Source organism: Dasypus novemcinctus, chromosome 19 (assembly GCF_030445035.2).
Source record: "Dasypus novemcinctus isolate mDasNov1 chromosome 19, mDasNov1.1.hap2, whole genome shotgun sequence".
Classification (NCBI taxonomy): domain Eukaryota; kingdom Metazoa; phylum Chordata; class Mammalia; order Cingulata; family Dasypodidae; genus Dasypus; species Dasypus novemcinctus.
The window spans coordinates 17,994,307-18,009,638 of record NC_080691.1 but is presented as its reverse complement, the minus strand read 5'-3'; the positions used below and the strand labels follow the sequence as shown (position 1 = coordinate 18,009,638).

Below are 15,332 nucleotides of genomic sequence, written 5' to 3'. Positions count from 1 at the left end.
GAGGTGTTCCATCCCGCCACCGGAAAGTTCTTGCACTGAGCGCCTCCCTAGGACTCAACCGGGGCCTTGGCTGGCTCTTTGGAAGCCAGGTTCAGCTTTTCTTGTCCCTGCCCAAGCCTTGGGGCTCTCAGGTGATGTGGCTCCAAGGCCGCTCCAAGGCCACTTTGGAATGGCTGCCCACCGGGTCACCCCCTCCCGTGCTGGTCTCCCTGGTTCTGCTCATGGAGGCAAAGATGACCCTGGCTAACGACAGCACCTGAGGCTGCTCAGAGGCCCAGATGCAGGGCCAGCTGCCGGGCCACCTCCCCACGCCTGAAGCCGCAGGCTTGACCTTTACCTGGTAGCACTGTCTTGCCAGGTGTGGTGAGTCCCCAAGACTCACGTCCATCTGGAACCTCAGAATGTGACTTAGGTAGAACTAGGGTGTCTGCAGATGGAGTTAGGTAAGGTCTCGAGATGACTTCATCCTGGATGAAGGCGGGCCCTAAATCCTGTGACTACTGTCCTTAGAAGAGGACACAGCAACACACAGAGCCCACATGAAGGTGGAGGCGCAGACGGCGGGGACGCTGCCGCAAGCCAAGGGATGCCTGAGGCCCCCAGAGGCCGGAGGAGGCCCCGAACGACCCTCCCCTGGAGCCTTCAGGGCAAGCGCCGCCCTGCCACACCTTGACTTGGGACTTTTGGAGGAGGCAATTCTGGGGCTTCAAGGCCCCCGTTTGAGGTCCTTTGTCCCAGCAGCCCTGGGAAGCGAAGCCACTGGGGCCCAGGGAACAGGACACCCAATCTCCCCCTGCTCTGGGCACCCTCGAGGGTGGGAGCCGACGGCCTCGCGGCTGGAGGGAGCAGCCTGGTGCCCGGCTGCTACCAGGGCTGCAGCGACTTGGCTCGGGGGGCTTGAGGTCGGCGTGGCCCAGGCGCATGCCACACTTGCGGGCAGGGTCCCTCGGTGTGGCTGCACGGGCCTCCTGGCTCACTGCCCAGCATCCCTGCCCCCCTGCTTCCTCACTCCAGCCTTCTGTAGGGCCCCCAAGCCTGGCCGGCCAGTAGGCCCTGCCCAAACCCTGGGGCGCCCCCGCCCTAAGCAAGCCTCGAGCACTCCTTGGATGCTGTCCTAACCCAGGGAAGGCAGGCGTCCGACGAGAAAGGTTTCACGTGGGAGCTGAGAATGCCCGGTCCTCCACCCCACTTGCTGGGTCCACACCCCTACCTGTCTCCATTTTATGGTCACATAAAGCAGCTTTCGTGTAGGGGTGGGGAGTTGGCGGAGGCTTTGGGGAGCGTTAGCACTGAGGCCGGGGGCTTCCCTGGGTTGCTGCAGGGTAGCGGGTCCTACACGGACTCAGCATCTGCAGGGCCCTGGCACCTCTGCGATATTCGCAGTGCCGTGGGCTCTGCCTTCCCAAGGACTGGGCTGAGGACTGCTGGAGGACCTCCCAGCCGGAGCGGAAAGTCTCGGACGGCTGCGCCCAGCGCGTCCCCGACGGGGGCAGGCGCGAGCTCCTCGCACAGCCTGGTGAGCGTGCCAAAATGCAGGTTCCTGCTGCTCCCCAACCTCCCGGGTCAGAAGCTCTGGGCGGGGCCCAGGAACCTGGGTTTTGAACACGTTCCCCAAGGCCAGTGGGGAACCCCTGGAGGGTGAGACAGGGGCCTGGCTCAGCCTCTCTCCTCCTCGGCAGATGGACAGGCCGAGGCCCAGTGACAGGGCCTTGCTGAAGTCTCTCCCCGGCCTGGCTGGGGGCAGGGGACGGCATGGTGTCCTCTGGGCTAGGGATGGGAAGCCAGGCCTGGTGTGCTCAAAGGGGCTTCCCCTGGGCAAATCCCCCCAGGCCCTCTGGGCTGGCTACCCACCCCCCCGTACCCCATGCTGATGTTTCTTTTGGCTTTTGTCAGGTTGTTTTTTAATTACATGTTTGCCTTTGAGGTCAGGGTCTGTGTCTTGTTCAAAGCCATTTCCGCAGGACCAAGTCTGAGCAGCTCCTCATTAAAGGTAGGTGCACAGCAAATATTTGGACTGAGCTGGGCCTGCGACCCCTGGAGCAGCGAGCCCCAGCCTGGAGACCTCTGTGGAGGGGCACAGGGGAGCTCAGTGGGTGGCGAGGCACGCATTGAGCAGGCCAGCGCCTCCAGAGGCTCCGGCCCCTCGCCCCGGCACGTGCACGCGGGGCTAGCCTGGTAACGCTTCCTGGCCCGGCTGGGCACGTGGGGCTCTGCTCTCAGGGGTGGGAATCCCACTCTGGACCTGCACCCACGGTGACGAGCCGAGTCCAGGCCCCAAAAGCCACTGGCTGCAGACAAGAGAATGCATCGTTGTGGTCACCAGGCCATGGGAGCTGGAGCACGTCCTTGGAAGCCCCCCAGGACCTGGTTCCCATCTACAGCTGAGGGGGCAGCGCTGGCCCATCTCCAAGGGCCCTAGGACTATGTGGACAATGGCAGGTGCCCTCAGGGCCCTAAGCAGGCAGGAGGAAAGGCCCAGAGCAGTCCAGGCCAGGTGGTCCAGGGGACTGCAACTGTGGGCAGGGGAGCTGCCACTCGCTGCGAGACAGATGCTTCCCTACTGGCCGCCATACAAGTCATTACCACGGCGTGCACTGTGGGGGTTTAAAATTGTCCACACCCCAGAAAAGCAGGTCCTAAAAGTCAGTCCATTCTGGAGCTGTGAACCCATTGTAAGGAGGACCTTTGGATGAGGCTACTTCAGTTAAGTCATGGCCCGGGTGGCTCTTAATCCTCTAACTGAAATGCTTTATGAGAGAATGCAATTTCAGACACGGCTATCCGCCCACCCACCCCACCAAAAGAAAGCCAGAAGCTGAAAGCAAGGAAACCCAAAGAGAAGGGAGAGACCAGCAGACACTGCCATGTGCCTTGCCACGTGGCAGAAGAGCCCGGGATCACCAGCAGCCAGGTTGGGGGAAGAAAGCATTGCCATGATGATGCCCTGACTTGGACATTTTCTTGGCCTCAAAACTGTTGGCTAATAAATTCCTGTTTCTCAAGACAAACCATTTCATGGATTTCCCTTAAGCAGCCTAAGAAACTAAAGCACCTGGGGAACAGTTTGCCACAGGTGTGGGACCGGCACAGAGCAGCCCTCTGTGATGGAACGCCCTCCCAGGGCTGCTGGGAGAGCAAGCCCCTGACCCCTCATGCAAAGGCAGACCCTCTGTGAAGCTTGAGGGGCTTAGGCCTGGACCCTAAACTACCTCCTCGGGGACCACCAGGCTCTCTGGGGGGCTCCTAAGTGCCCGGCATCAACATGCCCCTTTGGGTATCGGCCCAACCCCATCGCTGGGGGAGAGGAGGCTGCGACTCACATCTGGACTCCGCAGGACACAGCAGGTGGACAGGAGGTGGCAGAGGCCAGCGGCGAGAGGAGGGTGGGAGTCCCTGGGCTGGCCCAGCTCGGCTTGGCTTGGGGCAGACACACAGGGACGCCGCACCTCCCTCTGCGAGCTGGCCTCCCCACCCCCCTTCCCTGGAATGCCAGGGTTGTAAACTGCTGCCCCAGCAGCGGGCGGCAGACCTGAGCAGGATGGACCCTTCACCGCGTAGCAGCTGCCCGCCGGGGAAGGGCCAAGGGCTGGGGGGCTCCTCTCCTCCAAGCTGGAACTGCTGGGTGGTGATTGGAGCATAAATTCTAGCCCACACAATGAAACTATCCCAAGAGGCCCCTGCCTGCCTTCTGGGTCTTTGGGAGACCCCAGCCTAGAGCTGCAGCCACGCCAGGCCCAGCGCCAGGAGGGGGGGGGCGGGTAGAGAAGGTGCCCTCCCTCCTCCTGCGCCAGGGTTTCCCACCAGCAAAGGAGCACTGCCAGCAGTCGCGGGCGCTGGTTGGATGCAGGGCAGCCAGAGGGAACTGGCCTGCCGGGCGGTGGGGGCGGCCCAGGGGAGCGGCTCGATTTGGGTGGCTGGCAGACCACAAGCCTTCGCCTTAGGGCTCTGACAGCTTGGTGGTCAGCCCTCCCCCCCATACACACACACATACCAGAGCTAAGCTGGCTGAGACGCAGCACGTCTCTCCAAACATCTGGGAGCATGAAGAGCAGCAGCTGGCCTGGACCTTAGCCAGGGTGACCTTTGCCTCAAAGTGGCCCTCTGGAAGTGATATTTTGTTTTTAATCTTACAACCACAGGAAAACCACCACCCCATTGATCATGCTCCTACTGCGTGCCAGACAAGGAGCAGGCTCTCAGCCTCATACGACAGCCTGCGAGGTGGGTTGTGTCGCCCCATTTTGCACGATAGGAAACTGAGGCTCAATAGATGGCGGTCTCGCAGCCAGAACCTGGGTCTGCTCGGCTACCGGGCTTGCTCTTCCTACTCCCAAGTGAGTCCCCAGAGCATCCCAGCTCCCAAGCCTCTGCATCCCTGGAACCCAAAGTCACGCAACTAGCAGGGGGCCCAGGAGGCAAATGAAACCAGGCAGAAAGCAACGTTTAAAGCGCACCATCCCTCCGCCCTGTCGTCCGCACAGCCTGCAGCAGCCGGCCGTCACAGTCCCAGTGGGAGGCTGCGACGTGCTTCCAGGGTGCCGGCCTGAACACTGAGCTTTGCACCCACTGCCCCTGTGTCCTTCCCAGTCTCCTCCCACTATCGGCTCTGTTGTACAAACGAGAAAACTGAGGCTCGGGGACTTCTCCCAAGTCTCACAACCAGGCTGATGGGAGAGCAGGGACTAGGACAAGGTCTCCTTCCTTGGTTTCCACTAGCTCCCCCAAGTAAAGGGCACTAAGGAGCAGGAAAATGGGCTACAGATGCCTGACTGCCCCAGACACTCCCCTGCGGCACACCATCTGCTCTCCCCTCTACCCTCTGCACTGGCCTAGCTTTGAGAGAGGTGACTGGGACCCATTAAGGAAAGTTCTTCTCACTATGGCAAAGCAGGGAAACAGGCACAGTCAGGCCACTCCTGAAGGTCAGACACGAGGCAAGGCTGGCATTGTCTTCTTCCTGCCCTCCCCCAAGACAAGAGTGCCTTTTGCAGGGTCCCAGGGCACATACGGGGCCCTGGTTCATTTGTATCTGCCAAGTTTGCTTTGTGGGGAGCAGACGGAGGCTCGGGGAGACTGTGTGGAGCACAGCCGTGGCGCAGACCCCAGGCTCCTGGAATCCCAGTCGGCGGCTCCTCCTCAACGAGGCTCAGGCTTCAAGGTCCTAAGCTGCTCTGAGCAGGGTTCCCAAGAACCCTGGTGGTGGCAGAGGGCTCGGCGCCCCGAATCTGGTGGCACTTGGACCAGAAATTTGCACCAGGGCAAAAGGTAAACGGCTTCCTCCTGCTCGAGCAGGCGCTGGGCTCCATGTGGGGAAGGCAGGCGGCTGAGCCCGAACCCAGGCAAGGGAGGCAGCTGGAAGGAGCTGGGCTTTGAGCCCCGTGTGCTTAGGGAGAGGCCTGCTCTGGGGGCCCCGGGGGTCCAGCGACGACCCACGAGATCGCCCCCTCTCTGCTCCCTACCACAGGGCTGGCCACACGGCTTCAGCTCCTGCCCAGCAAAGCATCCTCTGAGAGGGTACAGCTTAGGGTCCTTGGGGGACAGCCCCTGCCTTGCCAGGGTTCTGGCTGCCTCTTGGGAAAAGCCCTTACCTGCCCAAGTCGTCGTCGTTTTTCTTTACATTTCACATCTCAAACTTAACAGCAAAGTGGAAAAACGGCACAAGAGCTTCCAGATGCCTTCTACCCGACAACCAATTCTTCACATTTTGCCCCATTGGCTTTACAACTGCGCGCGCTCCCCCTAAACGTATATATGTATGTAACTGTTTCTGCACATTAGAGGGTAAGCCATCAAGACATCTGAGGCTGACAACAACCCTGACACCACCTCCGCCGCTGCCAGTGTGCACGCTTTATGTCCGAGCACGTTCACGTCTCCAAGCGCTTTCATGTCCGTCGCCTTCGCGCTGAAATGGTGTCTTAGAGGCGTGGGGTGGACTGTGTCGTTTCCATTTTATAGACAAGGAAACCGAGGCACAGATCTGCTGTCCAGCCTCTCTCCTGTGTGTTTACACTGAGCCACCTCTTTAGGATCAAGCAAATGTCCCACTATTTAGACTGTCCTCCCGATAAGATAATAAGCTTTCAAAAGAAATGAGCCACTGTTGCCCTGTAGCAGGATAAATAGATTAGAACCAACCACCCAGAGTCTCCGCAGTATAGACTTGGCCAAGGGGAAAGGGCAGGAGCAATGGCTGCGGCTGGAGGGCAGGGAAGCAAGCCTGACTCCCAGGGCCTCCCAGGCCCCCTCCTGGGCCTGCCTTGCCCCTTTCCTCCTCTCCCCCTCCCCCTCCCCCTGCAGCACTCTTCCGCCCCCACCCAGGGCTCCCTCCCCAAAGGGACCAGCAGAGACCTGAGTTCTGGCTCTGCCCTGCTCTGAGACTCGGTTTGCTCATGCGTAAAATGGGGACAAGACCCAGGACCTCTAGGGCTGCCGCAGGTGGTGCAGAGAGGATATCTGCAGAGGGGCCTGTGGAGTGGGTATGAAGAGCCCAGTTTTTCATCCTGCTGCATGAAAGAAGCCAGACAAGAGAACAAATACTGTATGAGTCCACTTAGATGGAATATCTATAAAGAGCAAATGTAGAGGAACAGAGTATAGCTTAGAGGTTACTGGGGGCTAGAGAAAAAGGGGAATGGGAAGTTATTACTTAAAGGGTACAGTTTCCATTTGGGGTGATGAAAAGTTTTTTGGTAATGGACAGTGGTAATGGGTTGACACCATTAGGAATATAATGAACCTGCCTGAATTAAGAACAGTTAAAATGGGGAGTGGATGTAGCTCAGTGGTTGAGCACCTCTTTCCCATGTAGGAGGTCCCAGATTTGATCCCTGGTACCTCCTAAAAACCAAAAAACAAATTAAAAACAAACTCTCATTGGGGAGCGGATGTAGCTCAGTGTCTGAGTGCCTGTTTTCCAATGTATGAGGTCCCGGGTTCAATCCCCAGCACCTCCTGCAAAACAAAAAGGTTAAAATGGCAAATTTAGTTCATTACATGTTACTACAAGTTTTAAAAAAGATCCAAGTGTTCAGATGGGGGCTTAAGAGTTTGCTGAGCCCTGCTCTGGGAACTGAACCAGAAAATGGGGAGAAACGGAATGCAAAACTCAAGATGCCTAAACGTAAGCCAGTATGGAGAGAGACCACACACACACACACACACACACACACACAGCCTTGCAGCTTGGCACTGCTTTGCTTAGCTCTCTCACAACTCCCCTTCTCTAAGCTTGAGAACCTCAGAAGCCTAGGACAGAAAGCTGGCGTCTGGAGGCTTCCACGCAGACACAAACGTGCCGATTCTACAACACCCACAACAGCGTGGCACTGCATGGGGGCCCTGGTGTGGGGGGGAGCAGAATAGGGAGGAAGCCCTTTCCAGGGCTGGACAGGAGAGTCCTGTTGTCGTCCCCCCTCCCAGCTAAGACATCGGGTGGGAAAGCAAGAGGCATGAAGAGGACAGCTACACAATCACATCCATGCGCGAGACGACGTTATCACAAACAGAATACCAATTGGCAGGTGCACCCCGATGGCGGCAAGAAAAACCGTATCTGCAAATGCTGTGCTATGTGTGTGTGGGTGGGTGCACAAGGGTGTACATGCACGTGTGAGTGCATGCACGTGCTTGTGTGTGCAGGGAAATCACATGGGAGACCGGGGAAAGGGGAATGCTCAGGAGCTTCCTTCTGCCACCCAGTTTCTTAAGTCCTTAATGCCGAAGGAGGACGAGTCGTCACCAGAGGCTCCCACCCAGGTGGCTGTGGGCTGTCACAGGCGCCCTGACCCCGCGGGCCCGGCCGGCAGGGGAGAAACCAGCTTTCCCCTTTGGAGCCTCCCGGGCTTCGGGAGGTCCACCCCAGCCGCCACGCTTCCCACTGCGTCCTGCCCTGGCTCTCAGTGCTCCCGTCAAATTAAAGCAGAAAGAACCACTCACCGCCTGAAAACGAGCCAGCATGATTATCCAGCTTTTCCTGGAACGAGCTGTCTGCACGTTCATCGGCTGGAGCTCCGCCTGACGCCGGGGCTCCCACCTCTCGGACCAGCTCTCACACCCTGCGCGGCTCTTTAAGATGCTTTCAAGTAAGTCACTGCTCCGTGAAATTACACTTTGGAGCATCCGCTAGGGGAAGAGGCTCGCCCCACTGGTGCCAGGGGACGTAGGGCGGGGGAGGCTGGTACAAAGCACTTAGTCGAGATTCACTTTGACGAACTGCTGTGGGGCTGGAGAGGCCGCCCCTCTGTCTGCAACGCCCGCTCTTCACCGCCTGTGCTTTCGCCTTTAGGCTTTTGGGCTTGTGGATCAAACACACACTTGTATGGCCACAGCAGCCCCCAGCCTGGACGAGCACGGAAGCCCACGGGAGGGGAACCCCAGTTGCAGTGGGCAGGCCAGGGGCAAAGAGGAGGGCGAGGTGCCCCCACGTGTCATCAGATACCCTGTCTGCTAGTGAAACGAGACCAAACGAAACCAGAACGCGGCCCCACCACCCATTGCACCGGTTGTAACCCCAGCAGAGTTTACAACCAACCAACCAGAATCCAGGCACGTTTGATATAATTACGAAGTCTGCACATGCCCCAGGTGCCAGGGAGCTTTGGGTGACAGTCTCCAGCCTCAAAGCAAGCTCAAAGCAACTGGCAGCCCAGACATATGCAGATGTGAAAGAATTCTCCTTCTGCCCAAAAAGCACGGATCTGATGACTCAAAGAGAAGCCCCGAGAAGTCACAGTCTATGGGGTGCTCCAAGGCAGCCTTGGGGGGCGGGGGGCGACAAATCTGGCTTCAGGAGGTGCTGCCAAAAAACTAGATGGGGCGTCCTGCCTTGAGCTGCCTTCAAGGCTCTGGGGAGGCTACTAAAGCAGCTGCCAGAGACTGACGCCCAATCAAACGCCTGTCAGCTCTAAGTGCTCTGTGCTCCTGGCTCTGGGTGCCAGTTCTCCCTCCCCTCCCCCCATCACCAGAGGCTCGCCACCCAACTGTGCCCCAGGACGGGAGGTGCAGACCCGAGTGCCTGGGCCCCCCACGGTGGGCTCCACTTTCAAAGTCAAGTGTTGTTTCCCTGACACCTGCGCCGAAGTTGGAAGGCTCCCCATGATTCAGCCGGCTCCTTGGTGTATGCCTTCTATTTAAAGACCAGACGGGCTCAGACACCATTCCCACCCGTGGCTTCTAAGAACTGGTTGCTAAATCTGTTCTCTTCTGGCCTCACTTTCCAGGCCTAGGAGGTGATCTAGTTGACAACAAGATGTTCTTTTCCCACTGTCTGCTGCTGCTGGGGAAGCGGCGGGGGTTGGGGGTGGGGGTGTCCTGAGCCCGGCCGGCCCGGCCTGGGGGCTGCCTCTGCGCGGCTGCTGACAGGCTGGCCTCCCGGGTCCCTCTCTAGGCTGGGCAGCTGTTCCCAAGGCCACTGGCGGAGGCCAGGGAGGAGCCGCGTGGCCACATGGCCGAGGGACCGTCCCAAACGGTGGAGCCGGAGCCGGCAGGAGCCCTCCTCCCGCAGCTGGCCAGCAGGTGCTCCTCGCCATACCATCTCCTCGGACGTTCCTGAAACTCCACTTTCAGGGAAGAAAGGGTTAGTGCGACGAAGAAGCCGGTGCCCCACGACCACCAGCGCGCGAGCCCCCTCTTGCCACCCCTCCTTGGGACAGCCGCTGCCTGGGGGGCCGCCTCCGGGGACAGCTGGGAGAAGCCCACTCCCTCGCACCCGCGCGCGCTCGCGCACCTCAGGGCCCTGGCCGGTCCTGCCGCCTCCCTCCCTCCCTCCCTCCGATTAGGTTACTCCAGAGCCAAGGCGCGGCCCACGTGACCCGCCAAAGGCTGTGCCACGTTTCCGAGGAGCAGGGATTACCTTTCAGGAGGAAATCGTAAGGTAAGGGGAGGGGGCGCCGTAGCAGAGCTGGGAGCCGGCCCGGGGCTGGTCCGGCGGGCCCCCCCGCCTCGACGGATGTCTGCTGAGCTCCCCATGCCGCCGGCTCAGGGGGCCGCCCCGGGGGGCACGCGCCCCTCCCGGCCACCCATGCCCAGGGACGGCCGCCTCTGGGCGTGAGGGCCTGGGGAAAGAAGAGCCGGGAGCCGGGCAGGGATGAGGGAGGAAGGCAGGCCGGGCGGGGGAGCAGGGAGCGAGGGCGAGAAGGAGGCGCCTGGATTCCCTCTCCTCCACTGGGACCACTGAGCTAAGTTGCCATGGAGAGAGGGGAGCGCGTGCCGGGGGAGGGTGGGGGAGCCATATGCCAGAGGGAAGGATCGGCGCAAGCCGGAGCTCACAGCCCCCAGGCACAGCCTCTCCCAGACCAAGCCTCCTGGGCTGGGCGGCAAGGCTGGGGGGTGCCAGCCTGACCTGGGGGTGGGGGGCAGGGGCAGAGGGGCCAGAGGCCTCGGGCCATGGCCTGGGCCCCCCATCTCCTGCCCCGCTGCCCAGAGCCTCGGGTGGCAAAGGAGATGGGCCAGGCTGGTGCCTCGAGGCCCCGGGGGCCGGGGGTGTCACTTCTGATCGCCTGTCTCCCTGCTTCTAAATAAGGGAGGCCCCGCACTGAGCCCTCCTGCCCGCTGGGTTCAGCCACCTTTCCTGCTCCCAGGCCCTGGAAGGCCGTCACCCCTGTGCTTTGTGCTCCGCTGGGCTGGACCTTCCTTGCCTGCACCGGTCTTGCTCTTACGTTGCCCACATCCCCAGCCTCGGGAGGGGCCCTGGTCTCACTCGCACTCGGAGCAGCAGCAACAGGCCTGGGGGAGAAGAGGGAGCCTGGCTTGGGGCACGTTTCTCTCGGTACAGCTCACGTGGCCGGGGCCAAGTCCTTGCGCGTCTCTGGGCAGCCACCTCCGCATCCCAGGTGGGGATGGCACCGCCTGTTCTACTGACCCGCACTTGGAGCATTGCTGTGGGTGGATCTGAGTCCCCCCAGGAGACATGCTCAAGACCCCCCAAGAAACATGCTCAAGTCCTGCCCCGGTACCGCTGAAGGGGAGATTATTTGGAATCAGGGTTTTGAAGATGTGATTGGTGAAGACGAGGCCAAGCTGGATTTGAGTGGGTGCTCGTCCCGCCGGATGGGTGCCCTTACAAAGACAGGACATTTGGGCAGACCTGGGAGAAGGCCACGTGGCGGCGGAGGCAGAGGCTGGATGACACTGCTGGCAGAGGGGCTGCACGAGGCCAGGAAGTGCCCTGCAGGCATCAGCGGACCATGGCCTGCCGAGATCTGGATTTCGGGCTTTTGGCCTCTGGATTGGAGACCACCCGTTTCCAGTGCCTTGAGCCGCCCAGCGTGACTCCTCTGTTAAGATGGGTGCCCGCCCTGAGCCAGGCTGCCGGCACTGCCCACGGCCCTGCCTGCCCGAGCGCGGCAGGTGACGAGGACAAGGGTGGCGAGCCCCTGGGAGCCGTGCAGAAGCCCGGCAACTGGAAGGCCACGCTGCTTGGGCGGAGGCCTCAGGTGGGCCACACTGGGACCCTGCCTCAGCAGGTCACAGCCTTGGAAACACGTTCTCCTCCCGGTCCTCTTCCCCACCCACCCACCCCCATCCCCATCCCCACCCCCACCATACGGCAAAGCTGAAACTATTCCACAATCCACATCCACAGGTCACCTCCTAGATGCTGCTGCTTCCTGAGCAAGTTTTTTCCAGGCCAGTGGAGTTTCTTGGAGGGGTGGGCCCCTGGGTCGTCCTCGCTCCTTTGCCTTTTCATTGCATGCGGCGCTGGCCGGGGTAACCAGGCAGGGGTAACCAGGTGGGGGGAGTGCCTCTTGCCCAGGGGCGGCAGGGATCCCAGAAGTATGCGCGGTGCGACGGGGTTCAGGCAGCTGGCTGGGCAGGGCGTCGCGCAGGGACCCGGCCCCGCACCCGAGCTCTGAGAGCAAACCCGGATTCAAATCCCCTGACCCTCGCTGCCAGCACCGGTAGCCAGGAACCTCTCCCCCTAGCTTCAGGTTCTTCATCTGTAAGGGGGACGACTCCCACCTGCTCGTGGGGTTGCTCTAGAGACAGCCCAGCGCCACCCAACAGAACTTCCTGCGAGGACGGACGTGTTCTGTATCGGCCTGTCCGGTACGGTCGCCGACAGCCCCCACGGCCCCTGAGCACTTGGAATGTGACCCGTGGGTCCAGGAAACAGAATTTTAGATTTTATTTAACTGGAATCAATTGAAATTAAATGTAAATGGCTGCATGTGGCCAGTGGCGAGGGTGCCAGACAGGGCAGCGCTAAGGCTGAAATGAAGGGCCTGCCTTCCCAGCACCTGGCTCCTCGGGCTCGTCTTTCCTTCACCCCTTCCTCTCCCGACTTACCCCACGGTGGCATCTGCGTGGCCGGGCAGGCCTCTGTCTGGAGCCTGGTCCCAGGGACACTCCTCTAAAAGGGGCAGGTGGCCGGGCTCTCAGGGAAAGCAGCAGATGCCCGCTGGGGAGTGGGCTCGGCAGGCTCCATGATGAGGATCCCTGGACCTCGTCTCCTCGCCCGTTGCCCCAGACCCGTGTTCTAGAACCCCATCTCCTGCTGTCTCCCCCAGCAACTCCTGAGGTCATCCCTGGAATGCGAGGGCAGGAGCCCCTAGGATGGGAACAGGGCCCCCCAAAGGTGGCAGCAGGAACCCCCGTGGAGACGGGCAGGGGATCCCCGACCACGAAGCTGTGCCCAGAGGCCTGTCCTCAGTTTACCGAGGCGCCTGCTTCAAGGGTCTGGGCTGGCACCCACACTCCATCCCGGCCCCTCCTCTTTGCAGCTGGAGAAGTCCAGACGCTGGAGGAGGAAGGGGCTTGTCTGAACCGCACGGCAGGGCTGCCTGGGTTGGGGGTGAGCGCCAGGCGGGCAGCTCCTGGCCGGGGAGGGGGGCAGTGCTGTGCAGCAGTGGGGCCCGAACCCAGGCCGGGCAGGTGGGGGCCCAGGAAATGCCCAAGGGCTTCTCAGGAGTTGAGTGGCCACAGAGCCTGGATGCAAGGAACCGGAAACTGACCCAGCTACCCCATTCCTGCCCCTGCCCCCAAAACCGACCTGGGGAGGAATAACGGGGGAGTGGTGGAGGGAAACTCCAGAAAAATTACAAACAGCTGCAGAGTGAAGAATCCTAGCTCCACCATGCTTTGTGCCCACGGGCAGGCACGGGGCATCCCAGCGGGGAGCCTCAGGCCCCCACAAGCCTTCCTGCGGTTCTCTCAGCTTCCTGATCCCTTCCCTGCCTCCCTCCAGTCCACCCCCACAGAGCAGCAGGCAGGAGCCTCTTGCAACTCAAGGTGGGACCTGCCCCTGCAGAGCCCTGTGCTGGCCAAAGGCCCCCCAAAGGCTCAGCTTCACCCCAGCTCCACCGCCCTCCCTCGCTCCACACTCCCCCCAGACTGGCTTCCACGGCACTGGGCGCTGCCCCCTCCCTTCCTGCAGGCCTCTGTCCCTGACCACCTGTATTTAAAACTACCAGCCCCTGCCCCCAACTCCAGCACCTCCCGGCTCTTTTCTTCACAGCAGTGGTCGTTACCTGATACGCCCTGTGCCTGCCTGCCTTCTCTTTCTAACTTTTTTTTTTAAGATTTATTTTTTATTTATTTCTCTCCGTGCCCCACCCCAGTTGTCTGCTCTTTGTGTCCTTTCGTTGTGTGTTCTTCTGTGACTGCTTCTATCCTTATCATTGGCACCAGGAATCTGTGTTTCTTTTTGTTGTGTCATCTTGTGTCAGGTCTCCGTGTGGGTGGCGCCATTCTCGGGCAGGCTGCACTTTCTTTTGCACTGGGCGGCTCTCCTTACGGGGCGCACTCCTTGCGCAAGGGGCTCCCCTACGCAAGGGACACCCCTGTGTAGCATGGTACTCCTTGTGCGCATCAGCACTGAGCATGGGTCAGCTCCACATGGGTCAAGGAGGCCCAGGGTTTGAACCGTGGACCTACCATGTGGTAGGCGGACGCCCTATCCATCAGGCCAAGTCTGCGTCCCTTTCTCTTTCTTAACTCTCTTCCACTAGAATGGAGGCTCCGGGAGGGCAGGGTTTGGGGTTGGTTTTACCCACTGCTGTGCTCCAGGACCCCAGGTAAACTTTCCGAAGGGAGGGATGGAGGAAGGAAGAAGACTCTTGAGGTCAGTAGCTCACGGGTCTGTGCCGGGCCCGAGTGAGAGCCACCCTTCCCATGGACTGAGTCCCCTGCCCTGTGGTCACGGCGGAAGGAAGAAGAAAGGACTACCCCGCCCGGCTCTGCAGGGCCACAGCCACGTTGGACGCCCCCGCTGGACCGTGGCCTTCTCCCTCGTGGTGTCTGCTTTGGGACTTTTCCCACATGGAGCAGGTCTACGGGGCGAGAGTTGCCAGCCACAGATGTGACACGGTGCCTTGGAGCCTCAGAGGGTGCAGCATCAAGGGGGAGAGGACGGGCGGGAAGCCAGGCCCCTGCCGCCAGAGTGAGGACACACCCGCGAGCGAAGCGGGCAGGGCGGCAGGACAGCGGGTCCCCAGCCAGGCCGGCTCTGCTCGAGACTCCCGCCCCACACTCTGCCTTCCCCCCCCCAGCTCCCCACTCTGCGTCTAACTCGATCGCCCATTTTGGAGCCAGGTGAGCTCGGTGAATGGAAACAGGGTGGCCTGGACCACAGCCCACAGGCGTGGCAGAACTGCAGGGGCTCGGCCTGCTCGGGTCGTGCCAGACTTGGGGTATCCCCAGAAAGGGGGTAGGCACAGAAGAGGCAGCAGCCCATAGCGCGGACGAGGCCTCGGTCCCCGGCCAGACCCCAACCAGGGCTGGGACTGGAAGACGATGACCCCAGAGGAGCCCGGATCACCCAGAGCCCCTCCCCGCTCCAGGAAAAACAAACAGACCAGGACAGTGGAAAAACAGCTGTACCTTTAAGTTATTTGGCCCACGGATATGAAAAAACATTTGCATGTTGAAGCTGTTTCCATGTTGGGTTATTTTTAGGGTGAACCCAGTTGCCTCTCCTTGGAACCGGATGAAGCCCAAGAGGCACGTAGTCCTTTTTCCCAGACGGGGGTCCTGGTCCCACTTCCCTGGGAATGAGAGTGCAAGCATGAGACCCCAGGGAGCCACGTGCAATGGGCTCCGTGCCAGAACGGCCCCGCCCGGCTGGGCGGGGGCACCTGAGCACCAGGGGACCAAGGCAGGTCCACTTGTATTCTTAAAACCCACCCTGTGGACATCACTGCCGCCCACCTGGGTGCACAGGGAGCCCCCAGAGCTGGGCTCGGGGGAGAAAAGCTCGACGGCTGCCTCGGCCGTGCCAAGCCCGGCTGAGTGGAATATTTTGCTGACATCTTTCTAGAACAAGCAGCAATTAGAGCAGATTTTCTCTTCCACTCCCCTTCCCCAAAACAGGAATAAATCAGTATGACCAATTT

The 15,332-nt window shown here is 60.7% G+C and overlaps 1 protein-coding gene and 1 long non-coding RNA gene across 11 annotated transcripts in view; one reads left to right on the top strand and one right to left on the bottom strand.

Annotated features, from left to right (window-relative positions):
* PITPNM2 (phosphatidylinositol transfer protein membrane associated 2) overlaps nucleotides 1–15,332 on the bottom strand; it is a 143,394-nt gene that overhangs the window by 77,682 nt on the left and 50,380 nt on the right. Inside the window, exon 1 of one of the 9 annotated variants that reach the window (XM_071209775.1) lies at nucleotides 9,854–10,078. The exons of 7 other annotated variants lie outside the window; for them this stretch is intronic. The gene's annotated coding sequence lies outside the window, so the exon portion shown is untranslated. Of the gene's footprint in view, nucleotides 1–9,853; nucleotides 10,079–15,332 lie in introns of those variants that run through there. One more of the 9 variants, XM_058281293.2, reaches the window with a different exon arrangement.
* On the top strand, nucleotides 7,691–15,329 carry LOC139436972 (uncharacterized). 2 transcript variants are annotated; one of them, XR_011646479.1, is made up of 3 exons: nucleotides 7,691–8,084; nucleotides 9,389–9,874; nucleotides 10,523–15,329. It is a non-coding gene; the product is annotated as an uncharacterized lncRNA (long non-coding RNA). The 2 variants fall into 2 exon arrangements; XR_011646480.1 differs by lacking the exon at nucleotides 7,691–8,084 and having other exon boundaries at nucleotides 9,253–9,874.